Source organism: Entelurus aequoreus, linkage group LG07 (genome assembly GCF_033978785.1).
Source record: "Entelurus aequoreus isolate RoL-2023_Sb linkage group LG07, RoL_Eaeq_v1.1, whole genome shotgun sequence".
Classification (NCBI taxonomy): domain Eukaryota; kingdom Metazoa; phylum Chordata; class Actinopteri; order Syngnathiformes; family Syngnathidae; genus Entelurus; species Entelurus aequoreus.
In genome coordinates this window covers 4,946,854-4,956,853 of record NC_084737.1, presented here as the reverse complement: position 1 = coordinate 4,956,853, position 10,000 = coordinate 4,946,854, and the positions used below count along the sequence as shown (strand labels likewise).

The 10,000-nt window shown below is 36.8% G+C and overlaps 1 protein-coding gene across 2 annotated transcripts in view; it reads right to left on the bottom strand.

Annotated features, from left to right (window-relative positions):
* Nucleotides 1-10,000, bottom strand: part of LOC133652917 (serine/threonine-protein kinase 35-like) — a 72,794-nt gene that overhangs the window by 24,981 nt on the left and 37,813 nt on the right. The gene's annotated exons all lie outside the window — the stretch shown is intronic.

Here is a 10,000-nt window from a genome sequence, read left to right as displayed (position 1 = left end):
CAGAGCATTAAATATATATCTCTCAATATTATTATTATATTATTACACATGTCAGAGCATTAAATATATACCTCTCAATATTATTATTATATTATTACACATGTCAGAGCATTAAATATATACCTCTCAATATTATTATTATATTATTACACATGTCAGAGCATTAAATATATATCTCTCATTATTATTATTATATTATTACACATGTCAGAGCATTAAATATATACCTCTCAATATTATTATTATATTATTACACATGTCAGAGCATTAAATATACATCTCTCAATATTATTATTATATTATTACACATGTCAGAGCATTAAATATATATCTCTCAATATTATTATTATATTATTACACATGTCAGAGCATTAAATATATATCTCTCAATATTATTATTATATTATTACACATGTCAGAGCATTAAATATACATCTCTCAATATTATTATTATATTATTACACATGTCAGAGCATTAAATATACATCTCTCAATATTATTATTATATTATTACACATGTCAGAGCATTAAATATATATCTCTCAATATTATTATTATATTATTACACATGTCAGAGCATTAAATATATATCTCTCAATATTATTATTATATTATTACACATGTCAGAGCATTAAATATATATCTCTCAATATTATTATTATATTATTACACATGTCAGAGCATTAAATATATATCTCTCAATATTATTATTATATTATTACACATGTCAGAGCATTAAATATATATCTCTCAATATTATTATTATATTATTACACATGTCAGAGCATTAAATATACATCTCTCAATATTATTATTATATTATTACACATGTCAGAGCATTAAATATATATCTCTCAATATTATTATTATATTATTACACATGTCAGAGCATTAAATATATACCTCTCAATATTATTATTATATTATTACACATGTCAGAGCATTAAATATATATCTCTCAATATTATTATTATATTATTACACATGTCAGAGCATTAAATATACATCTCTCAATATTATTATTATATTATTACACATGTCAGAGCATTAAATATACATCTCTCAATATTGATAGATATATATACCATATATATATCAACTATATACAGTATATATATTCATATTTATGCTTATAATGTACATATGTATAAATCATCTACAAACCCCGTTTCCATATGAGTTGGGAAATGGTGTTAGATGTAAATATAAACAGAATACAATGATTTGCAAATCCTTTTCAAGCCATATTCAGTTGAATATGCTACAAAGACAACATATTTCATGTTCAAACTCATAAACTTTATTTTTTTGCAAATAATCATGAACTTTATAATTTGATGTCAGCAACACGTGACAAAGAAGTTGTGAAAGGTGGCAATAAATACTGATAAAGTTGAGGAATGCTCATCAAAGACTTATTTGGAACATCCCACAGGTGTGCAGGCTAATTGGGAACAGGTGGGTGCCATGATTGGGTATAAAAGTAGATTCCATGAAATGCTCAGTCATTCACAAACAAGGATGGGGCGAGAGTCACCACTTTGTCAACAAATGCCTGAGCAAATTGTTGAACAGTTTAAGAACAACCTTTCTCAAGCAGCTATTGCAAGGAATTTAGGGATTTCACCATCTACGCTCCGTAATATCATCAAAAGGTTAGGGTTGAACATTGAATGAGCGTGACCTTCCATCCCTCAGACGGCACTGTATCAAAAACCGACATCAATCTCTAAAGGATATCACCACATGGGCTCAGGAACACTTCAGAAAACCACTGTCACTAAATACAGTTGGCTGCTACATCTGTAAGTGCAAGTTAAAGCTCTACTATGCAAAGCCATTTATCAACAACACCCAGAAACGCCGCCGGCTTCTCTGGGCCTGAGATCATCTAAGATGGACTGATACAAAGTGGAAAAGTGTTCTGTGGTCTGACGAGTCCACATTTCAAATTGTTTTTGGAAATATTCGACATCGTGTCATCCGGACCAAAGAGGAAGCAAACCATCCAGACTGTTATCCACGCAAAGTGTAGAAGGCAGCATGTGTGATGGTATGGGGGTGTATTAGTGGTCAAGACATGTTCTAGGGTGAAAGTGTAGAAGGCAGCATGTGTGATGGTATGGGGGTGTATTAGTGGTCAAGACATGTTCTAGGGTGAAAGTGTAAAAGGCAGCATGTGTGATGGTATGGGGGTGTATTAGTGGTCAAGACATGTTCTAGGGTGAAAGTGTAAAAGGCAGCATGTGTGATGGTATGGGGGTGTATTAGTGGTCAAGACATGTTCTAGGGTGAAAGTGTAAAAGGCAGCATGTGTGATGGTATGGGGGTGTATTAGTGGTCAAGACATGTTCTAGGGTGAAAGTGTAGTAGGCAGCATGTGTGATGGTATGGGGGTGTATTAGTGGTCAAGACATGTTCTAGGGTGAAAGTGTAAAAGGCAGCATGTGTGATGGTATGGGGGTGTATTAGTGGTCAAGACATGTTCTAGGGTGAAAGTGTAGTAGGCAGCATGTGTGATGGTATGGGGGTGTATTAGTGGTCAAGACATGTTCTAGGGTGAAAGTGTAGTAGGCAGCATGTGTGATGGTATGGGGGTGTATTAGTGGTCAAGACATGTTCTAGGGTGAAAGTGTAAAAGGCAGCATGTGTGATGGTATGGGGGTGTATTAGTGGTCAAGACATGTTCTAGGGTGAAAGTGTAAAAGGCAGCATGTGTGATGGTATGGGGGTGTATTAGTGGTCAAGACATGTTCTAGGGTGAAAGTGTAAAAGGCAGCATGTGTGATGGTATGGGGGTGTATTAGTGGTCAAGACATGTTCTAGGGTGAAAGTGTAAAAGGCAGCATGTGTGATGGTATGGGGGTGTATTAGTGGTCAAGACATGTTCTAGGGTGAAAGTGTAAAAGGCAGCATGTGTGATGGTATGGGGGTGTATTAGTGGTCAAGACATGTTCTAGGGTGAAAGTGTAGTAGGCAGCATGTGTGATGGTATGGGGGTGTATTAGTGGTCAAGACATGTTCTAGGGTGAAAGTGTAAAAGGCAGCATGTGTGATGGTATGGGGGTGTATTAGTGGTCAAGACATGTTCTAGGGTGAAAGTGTAGAAGGCAGCATGTGTGATGGTATGGGGGTGTATTAGTGGTCAAGACATGTTCTAGGGTGAAAGTGTAAAAGGCAGCATGTGTGATGGTATGGGGGTGTATTAGTGGTCAAGACATGTTCTAGGGTGAAAGTGTAAAAGGCAGCATGTGTGATGGTATGGGGGTGTATTAGTGGTCAAGACATGTTCTAGGGTGAAAGTGTAAAAGGCAGCATGTGTGATGGTATGGGGGTGTATTAGTGGTCAAGACATGTTCTAGGGTGAAAGTGTAAAAGGCAGCATGTGTGATGGTATGGGGGTGTATTAGTGGTCAAGACATGTTCTAGGGTGAAAGTGTAAAAGGCAGCATGTGTGATGGTATGGGGGTGTATTAGTGGTCAAGACATGTTCTAGGGTGAAAGTGTAAAAGGCAGCATGTGTGATGGTATGGGGGTGTATTAGTGGTCAAGACATGTTCTAGGGTGAAAGTGTAAAAGGCAGCATGTGTGATGGTATGGGGGTGTATTAGTGGTCAAGACATGTTCTAGGGTGAAAGTGTAGTAGGCAGCATGTGTGATGGTATGGGGGTGTATTAGTGGTCAAGACATGTTCTAGGGTGAAAGTGTAAGAGGCAGCATGTGTGATGGTATGGGGGTGTATTAGTGGTCAAGACATGTTCTAGGGTGAAAGTGTAAAAGGCAGCATGTGTGATGGTATGGGGGTGTATTAGTGGTCAAGACATGTTCTAGGGTGAAAGTGTAGAAGGCAGCATGTGTGATGGTATGGGGGTGTATTAGTGGTCAAGACATGTTCTAGGGTGAAAGTGTAGTAGGCAGCATGTGTGATGGTATGGGGGTGTATTAGTGGCCAAGACATGGGTAACTTACACATCTGTGAAGGCACCATTAATGCTGAAAGGTACATACAGCTTTTGGAGCAACATATGTTGTTACCATGGACGCCCCTGCTTATTTCAGCAAGACAATGCCAAGCCAGGTGTTACATCAATGTGGCTTCATAGTAAAAGAGTGCGGGTACTAGACTGGCCTGCCTGTAGTCCAGACATTGAAAATGTGTGGCCCCTGCAATAGCAGAAGGGAGACCCCCGGACTGTTGAACAACTTAAGCTGTACATCAAGCAAGAATGGGAAAGAATTCCACTTCAAAAATGTGTCTCCTCACTTCCCAAACCTTTACTGAGTGTTGTTCAAAGGAAAGGCCATGTAACACAGTGGTGAACATGCCCTTTCCCAACTACTTTGGCACGTGTTGCAGACATGAAATTATAACTTAATGATTATTTGCAACAAAAAAATCAAGTTTATGAGTTTGAACATGAAATATGTTGTCTTTGTAGCATATTCAACTGAATATGGCTTGAAAAGGATTTGCAAATCATTGTATTCTGTTTATATTTACATCTAACACCATTTCCCAACTCATATGGAAACGGGGTTTGTAGATATATTTATGTAGATAGATAGATAGATAGATAGATAGATAGATAGATAGATAGATAGATAGATAGATAGATAGATAGATAGATAGATAGATAGATAGATAGATAGATAGATAGATAGATAGATAGATAGATAGATAGATAGTACTTTATTTCATCCTTCAAGTTCCCTCAGGAAAATTAAACTTCCAGCAGCAGTGTACAGAATTGAGAACCAATTTAAAAAGTAAAAAGTCAATAATGGGGGTATAAATGGAAATAAAATAGAAAATATAACAATAAGAATAAACATAAAAAGCAACAATAAGAACATAACAAGAGAAACTAGGCAGTAGTGACCATGTTAGGAAAATGTGTTGCACTTTAAAAAAAAAATTGTTATTGTTTTGCATCCCCTGTCATATATTTACTCACTATATATATATATATATATATATATATATATATATATATATATATATATATATATATATATATATATATATATATATATGTCTGTATGGGGGGGTGTGTATATGTATGCATGTATATATGTGTGTGAGTGTATGTATGTATGTATGTACAGTATGTGTATGTATATATATATATATATATATATATATATATATATATATATATATATATATATATATATATATATATATATATATATATATCAGGGCTGTGAATTTTTTGGTGTCCCACGATTCGATTCAATATTGATTCTTGGGGTCACGATTTGATTCAAAATCGTTTTTGTTTTTCAATTCAACGCGATTCTCGATTCAAAAAGGATATTTCCCCGATTGAAAAGGATTGTCTATTGATAGAATACATATATTTGATCAGGATCTACCCCAGTCTGCTGACATGCAAGCAGAGTAACAAGCTTTTATAATTGAAAAGGACAATGTTTTATCAACTGATTGCAATAATGTACATTTGTTTCAACTATTAAATGAAGAAAAAATATGACTTATTTTATCTTTGTGAAAATATTGGACACAGTGTGTTGTCAAGCTTATGAGATGTGATGCAAGTGTAAGCCACTGTCACACTATTGTTCTTTTTTATAAATGTCTATTGTGTGGTGTTTGTGTCTCCTCTCAATTGTTGTGTGTGGTGTTTGTGTCTCCTCAATTGTTGTGTGTGGTGTTTGTGTCTCCTCTCAATTGTTGTGTGTGGTGTTTGTGTCTCCTCAATTGTTGTGTGTGGTGTTTGTGTCTCCTCTCAATTGTTGTGTGTGGTGTTTGTGTCTCCTCTCAATTGTTGTGTGTGGTGTTTGTGTCTCCTCTCAATTGTTGTGTGTGGTGTTTGTGTCTCCTCTCAATTGTTGTGTGTGGTGTTTGTGTCTCCTCTCAATTGTTGTGTGTGGTGTTTGTGTCTCCTCTCAATTGTTGTGTGTGGTGTTTGTGTCTCCTCTCAATTGTTGTGTGTGGTGTTTGTGTCTCCTCTCAATTGTTGTGTGTGGTGTTTGTGTCTCCTCTCAATTGTTGTGTGTGGTGCTTGTGTCTCCTCTCAATTGTTGTGTGTGGTGTTTGTGTCTCCTCAATTGTTGTGTGTGGTGTTTGTGTCTCCTCAATTGTTGTGTGTGGTGTTTGTGTCTCCTCTCAATTGTTGTGTGTGGTGTTTGTGTCTCCTCAATTGTTGTGTGTGGTGTTTGTGTCTCCTCTCAATTGTTGTGTGTGGTGTTTGTGTCTCCTCTCAATTGTTGTGTGTGGTGTTTGTGTCTCCTCTCAATTGTTGTGTGTGGTGTTTGTGTCTCCTCAATTGTTGTGTGTGGTGTTTGTGTCTCCTCAATTGTTGTGTGTGGTGTTTGTGTCTCCTCTCAATTGTTGTGTGTGGTGTTTGTGTCTCCTCAATTGTTGTGTGTGGTGTTTGTGTCTCCTCTCAATTGTTGTGTGTGGTGTTTGTGTCTCCTCTCAATTGTTGTGTGTGGTGTTTGTGTCTCCTCTCAATTGTTGTGTGTGGTGTTTGTGTCTCCTCAATTGTTGTGTGTGGTGTTTGTGTCTCCTCAATTGTTGTGTGTGGTGTTTGTGTCTCCTCTCAATTGTTGTGTGTGGTGTTTGTGTCTCCTCTCAATTGTTGTGTGTGGTGTTTGTGTCTCCTCTCAATTGTTGTGTGTGGTGTTTGTGTCTCCTCTCAATTGTTGTGTGTGGTGTTTGTGTCTCCTCTCAATTGTTGTGTGTGGTGTTTGTGTCTCCTCAATTGTTGTGTGTGGTGTTTGTGTCTCCTCTCAATTGTTGTGTGTGGTGTTTGTGTCTCCTCTCAATTGTTGTGTTTATTGCACTTCTGAGTGTTGCTGGCTCGGCTTTGCTTTTGGAATTGGATTGCATTGTTATGTTATTGCTGTGTATTGTTTTGTTGGATTGATTCATTTAAAAAAATAAAAAAATCAAATTTTTAAAAATGAGAATTGATGCTGAATCACACAACGTGAGAATCGCGATTCGAATTCGAATCGATTTTTCCCCACACCCCTAATAGACATATATCAAATGTGATACCTTTATTCCCCCAAGGGGATTATTAAAGTATATATATATATATATATATATATATATATATATATATATATATATATATATATAGTTTTCTCTTTGCATATTCAAATACAGAGCTTTGTTATTGGAATCAACATTCAATCTTTTTTATTTTTTAATATTGTGCCTTTTTGCTCTATTTTTCCTATTTTCTTTCCATATGTGCTGCTGTCCAGTAATAACTTTTTAAGAACAGAAATGATAATAATCCACACACTCCACTTGGAACATTTTTTATTTCAAGAAAACTCGTCAAATACATTTTCAGGAGCAAGAAAGAAGGTCCAAATGTCTCCTTTCAAGTTGTGTAAGAAAAAGAGGTGCTTATGTACATGATATAATAAACATAGTGTACATGTGTTTATGTACATGATATCATCAACATGTGGGGGACTCACACTCATCTACATGATATCATCAACATGTGGGGGACTCACACTCATCTACATGATATCATCAACATGTGGGGGACTCACACTCATCTACATGATATCATCAACATGTGGGGGACTCACACTCATCTACATGATATCATCAACATGTGGGGGACTCACACTCATCTACATGATATCATCAACATGTGGGGGACTCACACTCATCTACATGATATCATCAACATGTGGGGGACTCACACTCATCTACATGATATCATCAACATGTGGGGGACTCACACTCATCTACATGATATCATCAACATGTGGGGGACTCACACTCATCTACATGATATCATCAACATGTGGGGGACTCACACTCATCTACATGATATCATCAACATGTGGGGGACTCACACTCCAACATTTTGCATAGTCCACACTTGCAAGTGTTTTTCTTCAAGTGGTGCCAGTGTCAAAGAAAAGAGCAAAAATGTCCCACAAAGTATGTGAAGTATTGCTGTACAATGCAGACATCCAACATGTGACATTTGACATGACATGAGAGTCAATATAGCTTTTTTTATCTGAATGGTGGTGTAACACAACTTAGTCTGAATGGTGGTGTAACACAACTTAGTCTGAATGGTGGTGTAACACAACTTAGTCTGAATGGTGGTGTAACACAACTTAGTCTGAATGGTGGTGTAACACAACTTAGTCTGAATGGTGGTGTAACACAACTTAGTCTGAATGGTGGTGTAACACAACTTAGTCTGAATGGTGGTGTAACACAACTTAGTCTGAATGGTGGTGTAACACAACTTAGTCTGAATGGTGGTGTAACACAACTTAGTCTGAACGGTGGTGTAACACAACTTAGTCTACGTTCACACCCCAGGTCAAGTCCCTTTTTAGCATTTATTCACCTCGCAATCCTCATTCTTATTCCCATTGCAAATAGATTCCTCTTTGACAAAAATCTACTCAAAAAATACCTTTTTAGGCCATCTGTGCACTTAATGGCTGCATGTTTAAGTTGTAAGGAAAACATTTTGAAGATGTTTTTAGGCCATCTCCGCACTCAATGGCTGCACATATAATAATACAGTAATAATACAGTAATAATACTACAGTACATCCTGTCAGCAGCCAAGAGGAGCTTTTGTAACCTTTTTCAAAAAGGTTTTATTGTACTTTTTATGCCACATGATATATTCCTAGGATCCATTTCAATGGAGAATCCTTTCCGAGTCCAGTTGTAAGTTGTGCAAGATTCACATTCCTAGTAGACAATGTGTACCAGTACTAGTAGTACACATTCCTAGTAGACAATGTGTACCAGTACTAGTAGTACACATTCCTAGTAGACAATGTGTACCAGTACTAGTAGACAATGTGTACCAGTACTAGTAGTACACATTCCTAGTAGACAATGTGTACCAGTACTAGTAGTACACATTCCTAGTAGACAATGTGTACCAGTACTAGTAGACAATGTGTACCAGTACTAGTAGTACACATTCCTAGTAGACAATGTGTACCAGTACTAGTAGTACACATTCCTAGTAGACAATGTGTACCAGTACTAGTAGACAATGTGTACCAGTACTAGCAGTACACATTCCTAGTAGACAATGTGTACCAGTACTAGTAGACAATGTGTACCAGTACTAGTAGACAATGTGTACCAGTACTAGTAGTACACAAAAACACTGATTGACACCTGCATCCTCATCCTTTTTTATCCCAATTCCAAATCCATTAATCATTTTCTAAAAATTTTTTTTTTTTTTTTTAAATAAATATATATATATATACTGTATATATATATATACAGTATATATATATATATATAATTTAATTCTGTTTTTAAAAAGAGGTTTTTAGGCCATCTCCATGCAATCAGAAGGAACTTTTTTGAAGCTGCAACCTGTTTTAAAAAAGTTTGATGATAATGGTGATAGCAAAAGGAGTGGTCACCCCAGGAGTTGGAATGGATGATTAGGAGGCCAAAGGTTGCCAGACATATGAAGAACTCCACAGAAAGAAAACAATGTGAATGGTCGCCTGCAGTGTGAACGTAGCCTCTCACCAGCCACTCGTAAATATCATCTTCATTTGGACCTCAACCACTTGAAGATCACGACTGGAGCTAATCTTGTGTACAAGCTAATGCTAACCATGTTGTGTACAAGCTAATGCTAACCATGTTGTGTACAAGCTAATGCTAACCATGTTGTGTACAAGCTAATGCTAACCATGTTGTGTACAAGCTAATGCTAACCATGTTGTGTACAGGACCAGCTCAACTTCCATCTAGCAAGTAAGGTTGCTGACACTTGCAAGCTAAAGCGTGACAATGACCTTGGAAGTCTTCCACTGTGACAAGTGTGTAGCATGTTAGAGGTGACTAGGAGCATAGCATGTTAGAGGTGACTAGGAACATAGCATGTTAGAGGTGACTAGGAGCATAGCATGTTAGAGGTGACTAGGAACATAGCATGTTAGAGGTGACTAGGAACATAGCATGTTAGAGGTGACTAGGAGCATAGCATGTTAGAGG